The sequence below is a fragment of the Ursus americanus genome, chromosome 15 (genome assembly GCF_024610735.1).
Source record: "Ursus americanus isolate L20-20 chromosome 15, mUrsAme1.1.p, whole genome shotgun sequence".
NCBI classification, from domain to species: Eukaryota; Metazoa; Chordata; class Mammalia; order Carnivora; family Ursidae; genus Ursus; species Ursus americanus.
This window is the reverse complement of record NC_142141.1, coordinates 51,370,849-51,391,567: the sequence shown is the minus strand read 5'-3', so window position 1 is coordinate 51,391,567 and position 20,719 is coordinate 51,370,849. Positions and strand designations below refer to the sequence as shown.

General features: G+C 44.9%; 1 protein-coding gene across 2 annotated transcripts in view; it reads left to right on the top strand.

Moving 5' to 3' along the window:
* Window positions 1-5,779: 5,779 nt before the first annotated feature.
* BASP1 (brain abundant membrane attached signal protein 1) overlaps window positions 5,780-20,719 on the top strand; it is a 54,452-nt gene continuing 39,512 nt past the window's right edge. The window contains exon 1 of one of the 2 annotated variants that reach the window (XM_045787169.2): window positions 5,780-5,985. The gene's annotated coding sequence lies outside the window, so the exon portion shown is untranslated. Of the gene's footprint in view, window positions 5,986-13,852; window positions 13,875-20,719 lie in introns of those variants that run through there. The other variant, XM_045787168.2, reaches the window with a different exon arrangement.

Sequence of the window (20,719 nt, the reverse complement as noted above, 5' to 3'; positions counted from 1 at the left end):
ATATATTCCGAGTCCCAAAATAATGAAGGGCCACTGCCAAAATATTCACTTAACGTAGAACCATATAACATGATGTTAGAAAGCTGAGCAACCCTCCACCCACCTCTGAAAGGACACCAGCTCTCAGTGGGAGCCACTGGTAACAGTTTGGGCTAAAACCCCACAGAATTTCCCCACATATTTCTTGACAGGGTAATGGCACAATACCACACGTACTGCTCAGCAACTTGCTTTAGTACTTTAGAAGTAGTTTTTGACATCTTTCCTTGTGTTTGATTTTGATCAAATGAATATTTTAATTACAATGAAACTGTTTTCTTTTTTGTTCCAAGTCCTTTTGTAACCCTGATGCTTTAAGACAGGGACCATGATGCTTTGTGTCAAGTAGCCTGGCTTGGAAATCATTCTTTCTGACATTGAGTTGACCTTGTCTGAGTAGGAGATTCCTGGGCTTGAGACACAAGAGGGTCGTGGCATCTATTTGGGGTTTTAGGGAGTCTATCCAAAAAGCAGAGTCGGGTAGATACATTGGACTTTGGACGGTATTTGCACTTGGACAAGTAGGCGAAGCAGCATCGTTTATTCAATTTAAAACCAAAAATGTGCGTCCTCTGCATTCTGTTTGGCAACTTGCTTTTGCACTTAGCAGTTTCTTTTGGAGTTAAAGTAAAAATATTTTAATTACCTGTAGGGGCTGATCTGGGAGTATAGGCAGGTAGTAACAAGGAACGGGCTAGACCTCAGGCTCGTGCTATTTAACACTAGAACCTCTTCCGTCTCAAAAGTAGAGCCATGTGGATAATTGTTCTACAACATTCTTTATGCCGTTTAAAAGTAACTTGTTCTTTGAAGGTTTTAACAGGCGATTATGGGGGGAAGGGCAGCCAAAGAATTAAGGACTGTTTTCCTAAGACTGAGGTCCCTCCCCTTTAATACCCTGCCCTCTGCCCCCTGTCTGTAGAAACAGTGAGCACCATCTAGAAAAAGCCCTTGTATGTGAGTGAGGCAAACATCCTTTGTCATTGGTTTGATGTACTGATGTACAGAAAATGCTGGTGAGTAGAAAAGTATTTGGGGACTGATGGGATGGAGGAGGGGCAGAAATTACAGTGTACAAAAGGGAGAAGGGAGTTGGGAATGGGAACTTTTCAGGTGGAGTATGAGATTTTTTTTTTTTCTTTTTTATCTGACTTTTATCCTGGGCAAAAATGTTCCTAACCTGGTCCAAGGCCAGCTTGCTCCTTCCAATTCAAGTCCCATGCTTTGTAGTAAATACATGTTTGCTCGGGTTTTCCAGCTAACGTTTTACAGGACATAAAGGGGAGGCTGAAACTGGGAAGCCAGGTTAAGTCGCGTTCTTCCAGTTCCTCAGCATGTAGTAACAGAGACTGGAATTCAAAATCCCCGATGTTCATCTTTGGCACTGTTCTCGAAGCGACTGCCCAGATTTGTGTTACAGTCAGTGAACGTGGTCAGTGACGGGCTCGGGTGCATGGTGGGCCCCGGCTCCAAGGAAAATCTCTGTTCAATTTCGTGCCTCCACACCCACGGCCTGCTAGACACCCTGACCCACAGCAAGGGCAGGCCCCCTTGCAGTCTGTGCTCTTAAAACAAATCTTTTCCAACTTCATGCTCTTTTAAACCAAGGTTTCTCCACCTTGTCATTTTAGATGGGGTAATTGTGGGTTGTGGGGCTGTTATGGGTGGACTACAGGATGTTAGCAGTAATGCTGATTCGTACCCATTAGATGCCAGGAGCACTTTCGCCCTTGCACCCTCTTCCCCCAGATGCCTCTAGACAGGTCAGCTGTGCTCTGGGAAGCAAAAGAGCGCCTGCCGGAGAACCACTGATTGAAACAAAGTAAGTCCTTGCATCGCTTGGATATGTGAATGGTGAGGTTGTGATCACGGGAGGGTGGGGGAGGGTAGGAAGGGAGAAAGATGAAATACGTGGACAGATTTGAATATTTTCCTTTGATTAAAAATCATAAATATATTTCAGGGGAACAGAAGCTGTACACTTTCGTATGTGATATTGGCTGTCTGGCCTTTATAAAGCCGCCAATTTGTAGGTCAGCTCTTTGAACGTTTACAGCGGTTCGGTTATCCGCCCAGTACTTACGTATAGAGCTGAACTGATCCAATTCTCTGTGTGGGTCTCCGAGTGTTTGCGTTACCACAGTGGCCTTGAACGGGGGAGCAGTACGGAAAGATGTTGAGCAAAAGTGGCTGGCGTAACACAGGTGACACTATGTCACCATTCTTCTGATTCACTCATGTTGGTCTCTATCTTTTATTTGGGGTCTTAATCCTTTTTACTATTTAGGAGAAAAGGAAGGGGAAGTGAGGAAGATGTCAGGCCTGGGTGGCTGATATGGGAGGGACAGAGAGAGGAGTGGTGGGCAAGGTTTGGAGGTGAGATGAGGTCTACACCCTAATCTATCGTGGATGCTTCAATTGATGCATTCAGTAACAATTGGGAAAGCTGAACATACACTGAAGTTCTTGGAAACTGACTAGTAAATGTAGGTGACAATGTGTCCATTATATTGCAAGCAAGTCCTTGGCAAATCTGTGAGGAAAAATCGGTAGTCCCTGAATAATTTATCTTTTTGATGAGCATTTTCATAATGCACGTTATGCTTCACTGAAGCAAATATGCAGGCAATTGAAAATGACAACAGAATTCATTTTACAACCCAGGCAGAGCAGCTTTGTTTATTAAAAATATATTCATTCCATTTGGAGAGTACAGCAGTTTTTATTTTCATGAATGTAATGTTGACAGGTAATTAAATTTGTCGTAAATTGCACCTTAAACGTATGCATCCAAGTCCATTAGTTTATAATCTAAGCAGCTAGTGATGACCACAATAGTTAATGTTAACAATTTTTTAAACTCCAGAGCTTCAAACGCTTATTCATAAATTCCCTAAGTGTGTGTCCTTAAAAATTTTTCAAGAGCATGCACCTTATAAATGTCAGATGTCAGAAGAACGATTAAAAATCAGACTAAACACATCACCATCTTGGACTTTATGTAATAATGGATTGAGATGTAACATTTGGGTCACCATTTGATACATGTCTACAAATTCTGGGATTAAAAGCACTATCAGCCAGTTACATCATTGCTTCGTTAAGGAAGAATTCCTAAAAAAATCCTTTAAAAGGACAACTAAATCTGTTGGGAGACAAAACTGATAAGACACAGTGTCATTGGCGTAAGCTCTGGCCTCCCATTTCTATGGTAACCTGTGCTCTGTTTTCCAATCACACCTTTGAAAGCCTTGCTTTCTCCATCGTGAACATTTGCCCAGAAACACTGAAGGTAACAAACATTTCTTTCTGTATTGTCTTTTTCTTGGAAAAATTGGACAAGGGAAAATAGAAAGAAGTTAACATCAGGGGCTTCTCACGCAAACACAATAGGAACATATATTTACTCATTTTCAGATGACTGACATGTCTGAAGGATCACAGAGCTAAAAACTGAATTTTAATGAAATAACTACTCAGATGTCCTAACAAATACATTCAGTAACTGTCTTGAGCTTTAATAAAATTGCAAATGCTCATTTGATTTGATAAAGTAAAAACATAGAGGCTTGCTCAAGATGACTTAAAATTTTATAGCTCAGCAGTTTTCAACCTGGAGTGATTTTTGCCTCCCAGGGGACATTCGGCAATGTCTGGAGACATTTTTGGTTGTTCCAACTGGTGTTATGTTAGTGGTGGTAGAGTGTGTGTGTGTGTGTGTGTGTGTGTGTATGTGTATGAGTGCACCCGTGTGTATACTCACTACTGGTAACTAGTGGGTGAGGCTAAGCATCCAACGAAGCCCAGGACCGTACCCCCTCCTCCCCTCTCCCACCCAAAATAAAAAATTACCAGGCCCAAATAGGAGGTTGAGAAACCTGGCATATAGCCTCACAGATGCTGTTCTGGAATGAGGGACATATACTGAACATATGAAATTATTGAGCATAAATGGTCAAATATATAAAATGCTTTGGAGGCAACCCTCGTAATTTTCTTCCCTGTTCTTGTACTATATTTATTTCTTTGCTATTTCATTTAAATGGCAAACAAAAGAAAAGAAACGAAAAAATGAAAAAAAAAACCACATAGAAACAAAATCACCATTTTTTTTCTTATCCCCTTTTGGTTAAAATGTAAACATTGCCAGCTTGCAAATGTTTAATTTGTTGTTGTCAGGTATGAACTGTAAATACCCGTTCAGTCCGGCAGGCTGGTGTTTCCCCTGCATAACTTCTAGCAAAGTATAGCATTGGGTTGACATTGTCACCCTGCTTAATTTAAATGTAGTTAAGTTCTGGTAAGTTTTTTTCTGTTGATTGAAAATGGACTTACCTTTCCTCAGTTGAATGCGGACGCACTTGCCTTTGGATACCTCCCTTTTAAATACGGTGGCATTTCGTCACCTCGATTTTGGAGGACAACCGTACCCCCAAATCCACGCACAGGTCAGAAGGGCAGATCCACCTTGATGCCACTCCATCATTTGCTGGGATGTTGGCAAACAGGACAGCAGTTCCAGTACCGCCAGAGGGCGCCAAAATGCCGCAAATAAAAGTTCCAAAGGTTCCGCTGCTTGCGGGAAGGTGAAACGGGCTTTTGTCTAATGAAAGAGCTGCCGTTGTAAGCGTTGTCATGCTGTTATTTTTTGCGTTTGCTTCTTGCCAACAGATAAGCAAGGTGGGCATACGACCCCACCCTGGCGGTTATTTTATGTCCCGGTGTTAAACTGGCAGTGCCTCAAGCCACCGGACACGTCGTAGTTGGCCACGGCTTTGACCTGTGCGCTCCTAGGCACAACTGGAAGGGTTGCCTTGGCTAAGCCAGTCTTCCTGGGAACGGGTTACCTCTTTTAAAGCACGGACATAAAACACCGACGGTTCCTTTCCTCGGGCTCTTGTCTTTTCTCCTTCCTCTCCCAAATCCCGAGAGCATTCTTGCAGGGTCCGGGACGGCGCCCACCCCACTAAGGTGGACCTCGGCGGTCGCGCTAATCCCAAGCCTCAGACCTCGGGGCTCAGCGCAGCGTGCGAAGGAGCCGCCTGCCCACCTCGTCTGGTCCGCTGGGCGCCGCCCAGACTTGCCTGCATTTAGCAGCCACCCTCAACCCCGAGGACATCTGTCTTGATGGGCTGAGGGGAACCACCAGGTCACCCTCGACCTCACCGCGCGTCCAGGTATCGGAATCTCAGGCGGACGTCGCGCGCGAGCGGGTTTGGGGTGCTGAGAAGGGTAGCAGGGGCGTCATTCATCACCTCGAGGCAGCCCCTTAAGACTGAGCAAGACCGAGCACTTCCTATCCAACCATTCCAAAGGGGGGGGGGGTTGAGAAAGAGAGAGAGGGAGAGAGAAGACAGAAGTGTCCACAGACAGCCCTGGAGCGGCGGGGGAGGGGAGGCGGTGCGGGGCTGGGGGGGGGGGCGCGGGAAAGGACGGGGGGGAGGGGAGGGGAGGGGAGGTGGGGAGGGATTGGAAAGCCCGCGTGGTGGGCAGATGAGGACAGGCAGGAGGGACGGGGGGAAGGAGGGGAGGGGAAGGGGAACGGGGGGACCACCGGGAAGCAGGGAGGGGATCGGGATGGAGGGGAGTTGAAGGGAGGCGGGCGGGGCCCTGGATGGAGGGAAAGGGAGGGGAGGGAGGCGGGCGGGGTACGCGGGAGGAGGGAGGCTGGGCGGGCGGACGCGCCGGGGGAGGGCGCTGGGCAGGAAGGGGAGGGGGAGCGCGAGCGCGAGAAATGCAGAGGCTGCAGCGGCGGCGGCGGCGGCAGTAGCGGCAGCGGCGACGGCGGCGGCGGCAGCGCTCCAACTCGCTCCTCGCTCCGGGCTCCGCCGTCGAGCCGGGGAGAGAGCCTCCGCCTGCGGCCAGGCACCGGCCGGACGACGCCCGCGACCCGGGCCCCTCGGCGGCACCGCGCTCACCCAGGGGCGGCACAGGCACCCAGAGCCGGTAAGGAGGCGCGCCCCGGCGGCCCCGCCGCCCCCGCGGACCCGGGGCGCCGGCAGCCCGGGGGCCTCCGTGCGCCCCCCGCCCCACCTCGAGGCCCTTTGTTCTCTCCTCGCCGCGGCCGGGGGCGTGGGGCGCTGCGGGCCTGATTAGACGGCGCCCAACTGGGGACCCTCCGCGAGGTTCCCGTCGCACTTCGGGGATTCGGGGTGATGGGGGGGCCCGAGGTGGGTGTCTTCAGCCTCTCACAGGGTGGGAAGGATGTGGGGGTGGCGAGTCTGAAAAACGGAGTTGGGCGGTGGGTAGCGGGAGGGAAGCTTCTCGTTAAGGAGGAAATTGTCGAATGCGAAACCCTTTAAAACGCACTGAGTCCCGAAGAGACGGTTTTGTGGGGCTGAGGGAGCGTATCTGTCATCGGAACCATTCGCAGCCCGGAAGAAAGCGCTTGGGGCTCGGGGCGCAGCAGCAGAAGATGGAGGGTGGGGGTGGGGTGGGGCGGGGAGTAAGGGGGAGAAAGAATACGGGGATGTGGTGTGATCAGAAGGAAGGAGGTGCCTTTTTGGCTTCACAAATGGGGTTCCTTGACCCGGGGGACTCCTGAATCTTGGCCTGCGGGGGCCAAGGAATGCGAGGTTCACATGATGCCTCCTGAAGCACATCTGAGCGGATCAAAGCCACAGCCTCGGACGTAGCTGCATGGCCTTCCCACTAACCTGTGGGCTATCTCTGAGCATTTTATTTTTTCGAGGCTTGGGTTCGGAGACGCGCTGGGCGCCTCCACCCTCGCGGCCGCCGGGAGAGTGTGAGCTTGAACCTGACAGCGCGCCGTCCCCAACGGCCCAGCCCCGCTGTGAGCGAAGGTTTGGGGTTTAGCAGGTTTTGCCGAAAGCGCTAACGGTGAAACCCGACGCCTGGTTCCTGTCTCCCTCCCCACGCCCTCCCCCCGCCCCCGAAAAATAAAAATTGCGGAATCCCTGGATCCGTTCGCACACACAACGCGCGCGGCTACAAACCGCATTCTTTTCATGAATATTCATCGAACGCTCGGCTGGGCTCCTTATCTGCTTCCCCAGAGGCATTTCCGCCTCGAAACGAACTCCGTGGACAGCCTTTGCCTGTAATTTTCACCCTGCCGAAATCAGCACCGCGCTCACGGGTGCAGTTTTGAGTACCGTGAACAGGGTTGACACACCTCTGTCTCCCGCGAGGCCACTGGCACATGTATGGCGGGTTAAAACCAAACGGTAGCATCGAGGTGGTCGTTTTGCTGTAGGGGTGTGGATCAACCTCCCCGGGATTACCGCCAGGGCTAACAGATCCTCAGTACTGCGGGCAAAATGAATGAATCGGCACTGTAATTACCTATTCCTTTGTCTTGGCCTCGCGCATGCGCCGGAGAGCAGGGTGTGGAGGGCCCCGGCAGCCCCATCTGATCTCTCCATCACTCACCCACCCACTCCCTTCCGAAGCCGAGGAACAAAGGCGTGTGCCCTAAATGTTGCGTGAAATCCTTGGACACAAATGACAGTTTTTTCCCCCCTTCGTGTGTGTGTTTCTTCTTTTCCAGGTTATCTGTCTTTTGCTTTCTTAGTGATTTCAGTTGATGAAAAATAAGATTATCCTTGGTGTTGAGAGCAAACAGGATTAAATATTTTTCGTGACCGAACACTATTTTCCTTTCTAGTACTGTCCATTGTTCTTTTTTTCTGTAGCATATTGCACCGCAGTGATGGTGGCCCTCGATTTGCATCAATTAACCATTTGACAGATTTTCCCTTCTGGTCCTTTGATTAAGGGACGTTGGTTTCAAAAACTGACAGTGGCTATCTGCCCCTAGTGTCGCTACTTGGGAGAAATTAAGACATTTTGGCGTTTATAGGAACAAGATGGCCTACAAATCCCGGAGCAGAGAAAATGGTTACCTTGTCAGACTCCTAACCCTGTCTGTTTTTCTCTTGATTCCTGCCTCATTGTTTCACTAGGGATCCCAAAGGCCAGCCCCATGGAGATGGAAATCACTGATAGGGAAGGAAGGAGGAAGAAGGCATCCTGGGCTGCTGGGGTGAAGATGTGACTGGATTAATAATGCTTCCCTTCTTTTGGGGGGGGGCACTAACAGAAGCCATGATACATAAACCTTTGATGGTCGATTTTCTTCAAAATGGTGTATTATCCAGGTTATGGCCATTTAGATTTCTCTTTGGCTTTTTGGGCTACTTCATTCTACCATCCAAAAGGTGACATGAATGTAAAATAGCTAAAAACCGTATTTTTGCAATGACCTGTTAAGAATTTATGTTTAAGTATTCTCGGTACACCCTGGTAGGGCAACATGTAGCAGGCAAGTGGAAGTTACCTCTTTTGTTCCTTGTAATAAAAGGATATTGATATTGATCAGATTTAATATATCAGGGCCTATACTTGAGTGGGTAGCTGGCTGATACCCTCTCTGTTCCTTAGTATTGAGCGGCTTATTATGGTTTTGAGGGCTATCTGCAGTTTTTTTTTTTTTTCATTTTTTTTTCCCCTTTAGGTTATGTTTCTGAGGGAGGAACGAGTTGGAATGTAGATGGATTTTGATAGCAAATATATGCCATTATGCCCCAAATTCAGTGAGTCATAGGTTTTTAAGCGAGATAATTTTTAAACGGAATTTGAAAAAATCATCAGTTACCTTTTCTTTCACCCAGCTGGTTTTTTGGCAGTCCTTAGCAGGTGGGGAAGGGAGCTAATGGGCCTTTTGACAAAATGCGCCAACAATAAGCATATTGCCAGTGGCATTTTTGTCTTTAACTGGTGCTCATGCTTGCATTATGACGAGCAGAAGAGCATCTTCTCTCCTGACGGACCGCCCTAATCTGAATGGCCAATGGCAGAGCTCTAAGGGCTTTGGCTCTCTGTCCTCGGAGGCATCTGCGTCATCTTACTGGATTTACAGAACACATCATATTATGGTCATTTATAGATGAGATGTGTTCTGCCTCTTCAGTTTTTGTGGGTTTTTTTTGTTTTTAAACAAAGTCACCATAACAATTTAAAAACTGTTTTTCATTCCATGGTTAAGATAATTAAGGTATGGAAAACTCACGTTTGGGGGAGATTTGGTCACTGTAAAATGAATGTGTGTGTGTTACACACAATAACTTTGTAGCAAAATCCAAACATTTTTTAAGGTGCCATGTAAATACACATGGCTATATACATTATACGCACACGCGTATATACACATTATGTATACATACACAGGCAATACAATAAAAATCTTATTAATGATATGAAGCTAAACTCGTTGGTGGAGAGTTTTATATGGTTATTGATTATTTTATAGTGCTTCATATTGGTCTTTGGAAAATGATGAATTTTTGGTCCTTCTAAATACGTATGTGAATTGGGGGAGCCTGGCTAGTACCCTAAGCAGCTCATTTCCAATTTCTAGCAGGTGTAAAACAAACGGTTGCCTTGACATCTTAAATTAAGATGTTCATTTAGAGACTTAAAAACTACGTGAAGGGCCAGTGAACTTCAGAAGCTGTAATAAACAACGCTTAAAAAATAAAGGACTTACCAAATCGTTCTGTCTTATTTTTCTGATCTCTTCTAAAATTTTGTTTTGAAAAAAATCCAAAAAAGGCCTGTCACCTATCGTGTGTCAGAAGCAGTTGCTCTTGGTGTCTGATTCTGTGGAAAGAAGCGCTCCGATTTGTGTGGGCCTGTAGCTTACACGGAGTTATACCTACTCATTTTACACCTTCTTTATCAAAGGTCGACGTCTTAATGCCCGTTTTAGCTGGTGAACTGGAAGCCAGGTAACTGCTGAGGAGAAACGGAGGCTGTAGACAAGTTGTTCTTGGGGAAATGGTGCAGCAGCTAGCACTTCATGAGGTTTTCTCAGCCCACCCAATCCTTTCCATTTATTCCAGTTTCTTAAGACTTCAGATAACCCAATACAACATGAGCTTTACTCTTTGGCATAATTATGGTGGATGCATAATCAGGAAATAGCTTTGAGGTTGTGAATAGCACAGAATTTTTTTTTCTTTCTTTCTTTTTTTTTTAAGAGGAAATACTCTGTGTGTTCTGGGGAGTCTCCCTAAGGCACAGTGGAAAGTAACTGGGTTTGAAAAATCTCTAGACACTGTCTAATTACACTGTGGGCAAATTACTTCAAGCCTCTCTGAATTTCACTTTCTTCCATTGTAAAGTTGGGGTAATAATTCTTACTTTCTCGTGATAATAAGGACCACACATATGGCTAAAATGTGCATAAGTACAATGGCTAGTTCTCGGAGGCTTCTTGACCTCTCAGTTTGCATTTTCAACACAGTCGTGTGATTGACATCCCTAACTAATTTCCGTACGTTGAGCTGTATTTTGGTCCCATGCTGATTAATCAGGACCTGTGGGTTTCAGTGTATTCAGTTAGAAATTGGATATTTCAATTTCAGAGATGCTCAAATATCATAATTGCTAACTACTGTCCTCATACACATACATGTTTGAAATTTAATGAGACACTGTATGGGAATTTGCCCCAAAGTGGATTGAAGGAAGCCAGGGTAGTCACCCTCATTGAATTTCCCATGGCTGTTTACATAACCCAAGAGATGGCATTTACATTCTTTTGAGAAAATATAGGGGTAGTCCTAAAGCCACAGATGCTCCCAGCCTGCCCAAGGAAGGTTTCTGTTAAATGCTGTTCCTCCCATTGCTATTAAGACAGATATCTAGGTAAGTGCCCAGGGAACCACATGGAGGGTAAAAGATGACTGTATAGAATCCAGTTCTTACCAGGATATAGTTCAATTGTAATTTCCAGAAGACACAAGCCTTAGCAACACGGATTAAACAGCATTCTCTTTTTCCCTCTGGAAGTCAGAAATGGGGTGACATGGATACAGAGAGTCCTATAGTGGATTTTCCACAAAAACAGGGAGAGCAGAGAGTTTTTTGACTAGCTGAGGCCATTGGTGAGGGGAGGTTGGAAGTGAGCAGGTTTCAAAGTCTAGGAATAAATTCCTGAAAGCTTTGGAGATTTAGAAATAGAAACCATCTGCATGCACACCAGGGGCCCAGGGCATAAGAAAACATTTCAAGATAATATAGAAAAACGGCATTTAGTGGGGAAGGCAAAGCATTTGCACAATATTTCCTCATCCCTTAAACATTTTATGAACTTGTTTTTGAATTGATTATTTTTTCTTCATTTTAGAAAGGACTGGGTTTCATTGGTTTGTTGCTTAAACTTCTCTTTGAAATATATACTTCAGCCATTCTTTGTACACGGTGTAGGGAGTATAATTTTTAGAAAAGCATGATTTGGAGGGCTAGGTGTGGTAGAGTTGGACTTTGGAGCCAGCTCCACTGGGTTGTTCAGTAGCTGTGTGGCCTTTGGCAAATTGCTTACCTTCTCTGTGCCTCAATCCTCATCTATAAAATGGGGGTTACGTTATAGAGTTTTTGTAAGGGTCCAGGGAAATCGTCAAACACTTAGGACACTCACATATTCTGCATGTTTGTAAGGCACATTCACCATAAAGTGGTGAGAGAACCAGCTTTCCTCTATGTGTATAGCTATTCACATGCTTGTTTTAAAGAGGTTGTCATCGAAAAATAGGTCTATGGTTGGTACCTTGGACAGAAGTTGGTAGAACGTAGAAGTATTACATGGTTTAGGAAAACCCACCATGTGTAGTCATGATACCTTGAATATGTTGCCAGGGCACTTGTCCTAGTTTCAGAAGTCCAGAGTGTGTCGATTAATACAGCCCCAGCCTCCATATTGAACTGATATTAAAGTGGAAGAAAAAAAAAAGTGAAAGTCCTGGCAACTTCAGAGACCTTCAGAAAAAGGCTTACTGTTTTGATAAGGTTGAGATCTGGGCAAAACTGTATGACCTGGGCAATAGACATAATTCATTCAGATTCCTGAAAGTAGGAAGTTTTTGTGTATCCTGAATCAAGATGCATTCGTTTGCATTTGATTAGTACTAAGATTGATATAAACCAGTCTTGATATTTAAAATTCCAAGGACACATGGTATACACTTGCCCACATCCCCACCATCCCATGCCAAGAGTAAAACCTGTATTATTCAGGAATCTAAAGGTATTGTCACCTGTTCACAAAATTTTTGGAATTATACCCACGGAGACCTTAGTCACCCTGGCTTCTTAAAAGTGGAAAGGAAGTCCTTGGAGTTTCAGATATTTGGGTTTGAGGGATCCTGGAATCAATTTGAACCTTTCAGGCATTTAATTCCGGAATCTGCCCAAGTGATTTTCATCTGACCTTCTGGACAGTGAGTTTTGCTGTTAGGTGAAGGTAAAGTCATTTTCATTTTGGTTAAATCATTTTGTTTCCCTTTGTTTAAAAGATTTTATTTATGAGAAAGTGAGGGGGATAATGGGGGGGACAGAGGGAGAGGGAGAAGCAGGCTCCCTGCTGAACGGAGAACCCAATGTGGGGCTCCATCCCAGGACCCCGGGATCATGACCTGAGCCAGAGGCAGGCGCTTAACCGACTGAGCCACCCAGGTGTCCTAGTTAAGTCATTTTCTAAATAGTTTTTTTAAACAACTTTTTGAATCTTAGGGATTTAGGAGGGAAATTATATTTTACTGTATCTGTCAGGTATTCACCGTAGGAAAGGTTTTAGATATGGATGTTGTATCTTTTAAAAATTTTCCTCTATGAAAACTTGTTTCTTTGTTGTTGTTTAATCTGGAGACGTTAAAGGGTGAGATTGGACTGTTGATTCTGGTATGTCATGTGCTCTAATTGAATTTTATCCCCTCAAACAAATTCTAAAATGCATTTTACCCAGGAATAAATGAAAAATGGAGGTTTTGATAATGTACATAAGATTGTGGAGCTGATAGAAAGTCCTAGAATTCAAATCCACGTCTGATGGCCCTGTTCTGCTCTCCAGTGCTACACTGTACTTTTCCATAAGCCTTGGCCATTTTATGTCAGATGGACGTGGGATAAAGTGGGTGATCTTCTAACATTAGCATCTTCACTCTTCATTTAGAGAGAGTTGTCCTAAGTTCTTCAATGAAAGATTACTTACAAATTACCTATCTCGAAGAGATACAATGCAGAAGAAATATTTAGTCAGTAAATACTTTAAGTCATCTATAGATTAGAAGTGCTTCTTGTGGTGGTGAACATGAGCAAGTATCCTTAAGTCATCCTTTTCTTGGATGATGGTGACGACGACGACGACGATGGCTGCACCGAGTAAGACGGATGTGGCTTTGGTTGGCCCCTTCGCTTTGCTCGTTACACTTCACAAGTGGAAATAAGCACTCAGATGCCTTACCTGTGATTCTGCCTCTGAGATTCTACTTGACCCCCTTCCTGCTATGTACCTAGGGTGCCCGATGAGAGAAACAAGCTGAGTCCTAACTTTGTGAACCTGTTTTCATTCTGCCTCCGTGCAGGATTCATTTACAGAAAATGGGTGGCTTTTGTTAAATACCATCCTAACTACAGCCTCAGCCTTTTGTAAATCCTTGTGTCATCCTCACAGAACGATTGAAAGCTCATGACCTAAACACTTACTTTGGAGCTCAGAAGGACCTTAGAAAAGTTAGTGGCTTACTCAAAGCCTCATGAGCTGGTTGGTGGCCGAGTGGAAAGCCAGGTTATTTCCCAATAAAGCCTCACTCCTCCTGCCCCTCCCGTCTGTGGAATTGAGTCAAACTCTTACTCAATGTCTGCAACTGAAATTCCTGCCATTCTTTTACCCTGGTACCATTTTTTGAAAATCCAGCGCTGATCCTCTGTGTCTCTCCCTGCCGCCCTCTCTCACCACCTCTGCAGCAACAATGTCTTCTGTCTTTGATGGACCCACTGGTGCACCCTGTCTGCAGATAGAACTAAATTTTGGCGTCAGTATCTTTGTTTTCCTCCTAAAATGAACCGTGGTGCAGGCTTGGGGGGCTGCAGAGGGAGGGTACACAGTTGGGAAGAAAGGCAGTTGGCTTTAGACTAATTTGGGGTGCTGTAAAGTGAGTGCGACAGTCCAGCATTGTGCCCTAGGAAAGCTCAAGGAGTCTCTTGGAAGGTCCAGGGAGCAGTGTTGTGGAAAAAGGGGGGACACCAGCTTTTATGCCGATTGCTAGCGTTAACTGGCTTATTGGTTTGACAGCTGCCTAAAACACGAGGTTTAATCGTTTTTCTTCAGAATTGCCATTTATAGTATTTGGGCCGACTTAGAGGATTTAAATCCTTGGGCTGCAAGTTTCTAAAGTAGCCGTGAAAATATGGCACTGATGTACTTACGTTGTTAAAACACTTTGTAAAGCTTAGTAGCCAGGTATTTGAAACTTACTTTAGCAAGGTAAATTGTGTGCATTCCCACTTGGAGAAACTGATAAGTTTACTTCAAGTTTACTTCTGATCAGAGACAATGTTAATTTTAAGTTTAAAATGATCTATTTAGACATTTCAGTAAGCGGAGAATTAACTTTGATGCATTTGTGGTCTTTCCAGGGAAACCTGTAATACATAAGTGACTTCACAGGTTTTATAATGGTTTTAATTACTACAGTTTTGTAGGTCGGAAATATATTCCTAAAATAAATCTAAGTGAAAACTTCTTTTTTAAGTTTATGAAGAAATAGACGTTAGAGAGCAGCCTCTGCTGGTTGAGCTTTCTAAATTTCAAGTGTCCTGGATTGCCTGGCAAACCGATTTTGAGCAGACCCACCTCGTTTACCTGTTGACAGCTGTTCAGAACACCATTACCACATAGACTAATACAATAGCAAGTTATAACACCATCTAACTGGGGAAACACTGTATCGAAAGAGAAAACAACGCAACGGTCTAGTAACTGTAAGAACATCCCTGTTACTTCAGGATATAGAGAAGAGAGGTCTTCTTGGGTCTTTGTAGAGAACTGTCTTAGCTTCTCTGAGCTTGTCTCGAAAACAGTAGGGGCTGGAGGAATATTTGCCGTCTTTGACCTTTACAGATGTTCTCAGCTGTTTCAATACAGAAGAGCGGCATCCGTATTTGCCTTGGGCATATTTGAGATGATTGTGGAAAAGGCAAATCTAGAGAAATCAGTGATCTATAGGTGGGAAGATGGGAGATGCCTTTCTGCCCTCCTTTATCCTGCATTTCATCAAGAAGATAAGGTGAGGTTACGTGACCACTTGGGCGTTTACTAAAGACATTCATATGGTTAAATAAGGTGGTCTGGAATCTTCTCTGAATGACTCATTTTCCTAAGGAAAAAAGAATCACAACAGTTGGTGAAGACAATAGCTCCTGGGGCTTTTCATGATCACCCAACCTCAGCGACAAGGAGGTTTGTTACAGCACTCAGATTTCCGCAGTAGCCCTGGTGATCTTTTGTCAAGACCTCAAGCCTTGAATTCCCAGGGCTTACCCAACTGGACTTTGGAAACCTGGTTCTAGAATTTCCAGTGCTTGGCTTTCAGACAAATAGTAACAGGTGTTTGTAACAATGTTCTCCACAAGGTTGTTAATAGAAGATTAATAATGGTTTCCCAGGTATGTGTTTCTTCATGTGACAACTATCCAAATGTTACTCTTCTCCCTCCTCCAATCCAATGGTTGACTAATGATTGAAAAGCCTCATTGACGGTTTCATTGGCGCAAGAGACAGAAACATTAATAGCTCACTCCATTCCCCTCTACCCTTTCTGTTCGAACTGGTTTTGTTTCCACCATCCAGAGAGTTTAGCTTTTTTTTTTTTTAAAGATTTTATTTATTTATTTGACAGAGATAGAGGCAGCCAGCGAGAGAGGGAACACAAGCAGGGGGAGTGGGAGAGGAAGAAGCAGGCTCCCAGCAGAGGAGCCTGATGTGGGGCTTGATCCCACAACACCGGGATCACGCCCTGAGCCGAAGGCAGACGCTTAAGCGCCGTGCCACCCAGGCGCCCCCAGAGAGTTTAGCTTTATTTCATCTGCACTAAAGTCTCTTGGGTGGGTGGCCATCCTAGGAGACCCCAGCTGACCACAATGCAGAGACGTAACTGCACAAGGGAATTAAAATACATGATTTCACTAAGGTGAGAGTGGTAGTTTTAAATGGAATAAACTCAGTGGGAAGGAGTTCTCGTAGTATTTCTAAGATCTCACCTTTAACTTTCTGTGAACTCTGAGTGCAGGGAATGTAACAAAAAGTGAATTTTTGTAAGACTGAATCGAAATGTCCATGGCTTCACATTGCTCCCGCTCCCCCAGAGAACCCTGTTCATGAGCCCTTCCTACTTATAAAATACCACTTCGCTGTACTTGGAACTTGAGTGCTGTCGATACTAACACAGTCTTTGTATCGTTGCCTCCAGCAACAAGTACTACTACACTAAGGAGAACAGGTAGTGGTTAGAAGGAGCCGTTGGCAAATTAGGACAGATGAACTCCTGTTCCCCTTTAACTTGCCTTCTCTAAGCCAAGAGTCCCTACTTGCAGGTCTCCTTCCTGTATCGATCCCCATGGGCTAGGCATTCTACCAAAGGAGAATCTTTTGTTACTACTTTCTAGAGTGAGGTAGCCAAGAATCTCAGATAAAGGGCAGAGAAGTCCAGAATGATGTAATACTGCAAAAAATGTGACTGCTGTCTCTAAGGGGAGTGAGAAAAAAACCCAAAAAACAAAAAACTGAAGCCAGTTTTGAGTTGGGCCTGATTCCTATTGCAAGAGGGTGTAACATGGGGGGAGATAGATCTGAAAACCCCACCCCACCCAACCCAAACCCTTAGGGCATTTAGGCAGTTGTTAGTGGTAGCACGTCATGTGGCTGACCCAGCAGGCCCTGGCATGTTAGCAATAGTTTGGACGGTTTACCTGGTAGAGAAATCATCTAACTGCTTAGACAAATGTGTCAGAATGCTAAAACGCACTGTGGTGAGTGTGAGGTCTCATTGGCATTTCCATTTAAATCTGATTCTGAAAATATATTGAACGAGCTCCCTACCTGATTAAGCGGTCCAATCTTGGGTGGGGGGCGGCATTTGTGCAATGGAATTACTTGTTAAATATTGAGGTTTGTAAAATGCTTCTGAAAAGGAGGAACGGGCTGTACCTGGAAGTTTTTGTTTGATAATTTTGCAGCCATGTTTCTGGACGGAGAGAGGGGAAACACCATTCCTTTCTGTTTCTAGGAGTGTCTGGACTCCCCCTTGTGTGGGCAGGATTTCTGGTAAGTACAGAAAGTAAGCAAAACTACACTGTTCTAGGTTCACGTCAGTGACCTCTTGTCAGTGAGCCCCACTGCTCCCTCCTCCTAGTGTTTGTGTGACAGGAGGAAGGGAAGAGGCAGGAGAGGTGGGGAAACAAACATGTAGTAATGGAAACTGTAGAAGACACCAGTGCTTTGTTCCTGTCTTGGTCTTCTCGGGCTGCCATTACACAATACCACAGACTGTGGCTTAAACAACAGAAATTGCTTTTCTCATAGTTGATGGAGGCTAGAAGTACATGATCAAGGAGTTGGCATATTTGGTTTCTTCCGAAGTCTTTCTCCTTGGCTTGCAGGTGGCCGCCATCTTGCTGGGTCCTCCTGCACTTGTGTGCCCACATCCATCCCTCTTGTCTCTTCCTACTCTCTCTAAGCACACCAGTCCTACTGGGTGAAGGGCCACCCTGATGGCCTCATTTTAGCTTAATCACCCCTTTAGAAGCCCAGTCTCTAAATACATTCACATTTTGAGGTAGTGGGGCTTCCACGAATGAATTCTGTAGGAACACAGCTCAACATGTAACAACTCATGCTTGATATTAAGAAAGGTGGTTTATAGTGAGGAACATTCGAAAGTCCTGTGCAGAAGGCTGCTTCACTCATCCTTGCCCTCGATAGGAGAGTGAAGAGAATCAGCAGTACTTGAGCCCCTGGCTTGGTTCTCACCAACCCATGTGGGGCACACATAAGGGTCTCCATTTGACATGAGATGCAGAGAAGTTAATTTCCCCAGGATTCATGTCACTAGAAAATGTCAAGCCTGGTGTAAGATTCAAAGTCGTGCTTCTGTGGCTTCATTGTACTGAGGATGGCAAAGGGTATAGGCAGGTACGGTCCCCTGTTGTTGTGCGCATGGTGGACGCGGTTACATGCCAGAGGCCTTGGAATCCTCAACACGGTGCCCTAAGCAGTTGCCACTGGTAAGCATTAACGTGTGGTGAGACCTGCTTTCCGCTCTAGCCTTAGATGGTGGTTCTTTGCGTCTGCCTGAAGGCTATCCCATTTGGATATCCACACACTCAAATATGACAAGAGAGCGAACAAAGGAAGTGAGAAAGATTGATTTAGTGAGGGCAGTGTAAAGAGCTAGCCCTAGTCTTGAGTAAAGGAAGATGGAGTTATTGGGGGAAGGCCCTCTGGAAAAAGCTCCTACCAATGGTGACGATGGCAGAGAGACCTTATTGTAGACTAAAGAGTTGAACAGATGCATGGCCTAATTTAAAATCATCCGTAGGATCCAGGCTTATTTGTAGGGATTCACTACCCAACGCCCTTACCATGGAGCGGGTTGTAGTGGATGGAGAGGGTGGAAGACAGGCCTTATACAAAGGCAGGTGTGGGAGGAGTGGGTAGAACTGTGAGGAAAGGTTTACCCTACAGTGGGACACCAGGGGGTGGAAAGTAAGAAGTGTCAGGAATCATATGAAGTCCTGATGACTGCTAAAATCAAGGCTAATAAATTTTGGGTCTTTCCAAACAATAAAACAAGTAGTGATACTTACGGGATTTTTTGAGGGGCATTCTTAACAAATGTGGATGTGGGTATATCTTAGCATAAAACTTTGGAGAGACTCTCTAAAAAAGCAGTTTGCAATGTTTGAGGGTGCCCTCTGGAGTGATTCAACCATTGCTGTTTCAAGTTTCAGGTCACGTCATGTTGTGTTAACTACAGCAATAAAAATATTACCTCATTAATCCACCACGAAATCGAATATAACAATTCAATTTTACTAAACCAGATAAACCACAGGCCCTAAAATAATTGAAAGTTGGTACTATTTAGTATCTTTTATAAAAGCTTGTAAGTGGTAGATTACTTTCTGCATAAAATGTGCTGTAAGTAATAGAATTTTTAATTTTAACTCTTTAATTTATGCAATGTCTATTTTCAAGCTGATATCCGTGGTCCTCAGTTAGCACTCGCTCTTGGTCAATTCTTTTTCCTCTCATTCCTGAAAACTGGGCTCTTCCTGGTGACAAAGCTGGATAAGTCTACCTTGTCATTGTGTATGTTCAGTGACCTCTACTCTAAGCCATGAACCTCGTGGAAGCTTCTGTCCCTCTCCTTGATTACTGCTCTCATACTTTTCTATATCTGAGCATGGCATCCCTCTGCCTAAGACTTTATATCATGACTTTCTGGTCCACTTAGTATAAAATACAAAAATCCTTGCTGATCTGCAAGTCCCTGCACATTCATCTTCCAGTTTCCTCTTCAAACTCCGTCATCTTTCTCTCTCATCCACCCTGCGTTCTCCGGCCATGCCTGGGTTCTCTCCATGCTGCATGAAGTCTCTTGCCTACTATTCCTTCTGCCTGGAATATTCTTTCTCCCACTGTCCAAGTACTCTTCACTTACATGCTGCTTTTTCAGAGATGTCTTTCCTGCCTCTCCCCACACCTCTTGTAGCACTTGGCATTTTTATTCTTGCGTTGATTAATACTGATGTGATTATTTAATGTCTCCATTCCTCTGGATGAAAGGACCAGAAGGCAGAACTGTCTTGGTTTTGTCGATCCCTAACAGTGCTCTATGACAGTTCTGATGCGTGCCAAGCACTCCATGTTTGTGCAGTGTACAAGGTTGCCTACCGTACATTCTAGTTCTTCTGAAAATCACCTTTGGCAGCTGAAAGGGCTCCCCTTTATGGACACTAAATTTCACCCCATCTGTTGTGCTTACTAGGAAGATGACTATCTGATGAACTCCAATTAGTGTAATTATTCTGTTTCCAGGCAGTAACTTTAGTAGTAATTGTTCTAAAGCCCTGAGACATTACAAATAATTAGTACTAATGGCTTATGCATCTAAGCTCCCTCCCTAGGTAGGGTCTCCAAGGGAGAACGAAACTGTGTATTATTTGTAGGAAACAAACACTGTTACACTATGGAATCTTTTCAGAAGTAAACCACAGCGAGTGAAAGCTGGGGCTGATTATAGGTACGTTCTTCCTCTTTTCCTCCAAGTTACTGGATATCATGGGTTTGTGCTGGGTCACTGAGCAACTTAACCAGTGCATGACCTAACACCGTCGTGAAGTTGGGCATGTTAGGCCCGCAGATGGCGTATGGTGTTAAATCTTTACACATTAGTTAGTTATAACAAAGTAAAGATGAATTTAGCCCTGGTTCTGTGCTGTAACTGCTTACTCTTAACTTGTGCATTCCTCCAAGCCGGAAGCCGGCTTCATTCATCATTGGATGTCAGTTTCTAGCTCAGAACCTGTGATCACGGAAAGGGCTGAAGGCACAGAAGAGCATGTTTCCTTTAGCCATTTGGCATCATTCTGTACAAATAAGGCCTATTTCAGAACATTGTTACTTGTTTTGCCTTCCAGGAACCAGCTGGTAATGAACCTTTAGCAAACACCATAGTGTTTCCTTTAGGGGGTGGGGGGCACACAATTAAGAAAGCATTTTGATTCCCCCCTTCCTTCCTTGTTTTCATACACCTCTCGATGGCCAGCATTCAACTGTCATTGTCTCCTCCCTGAGTGTCAGTGCCTTCGTTTGAAC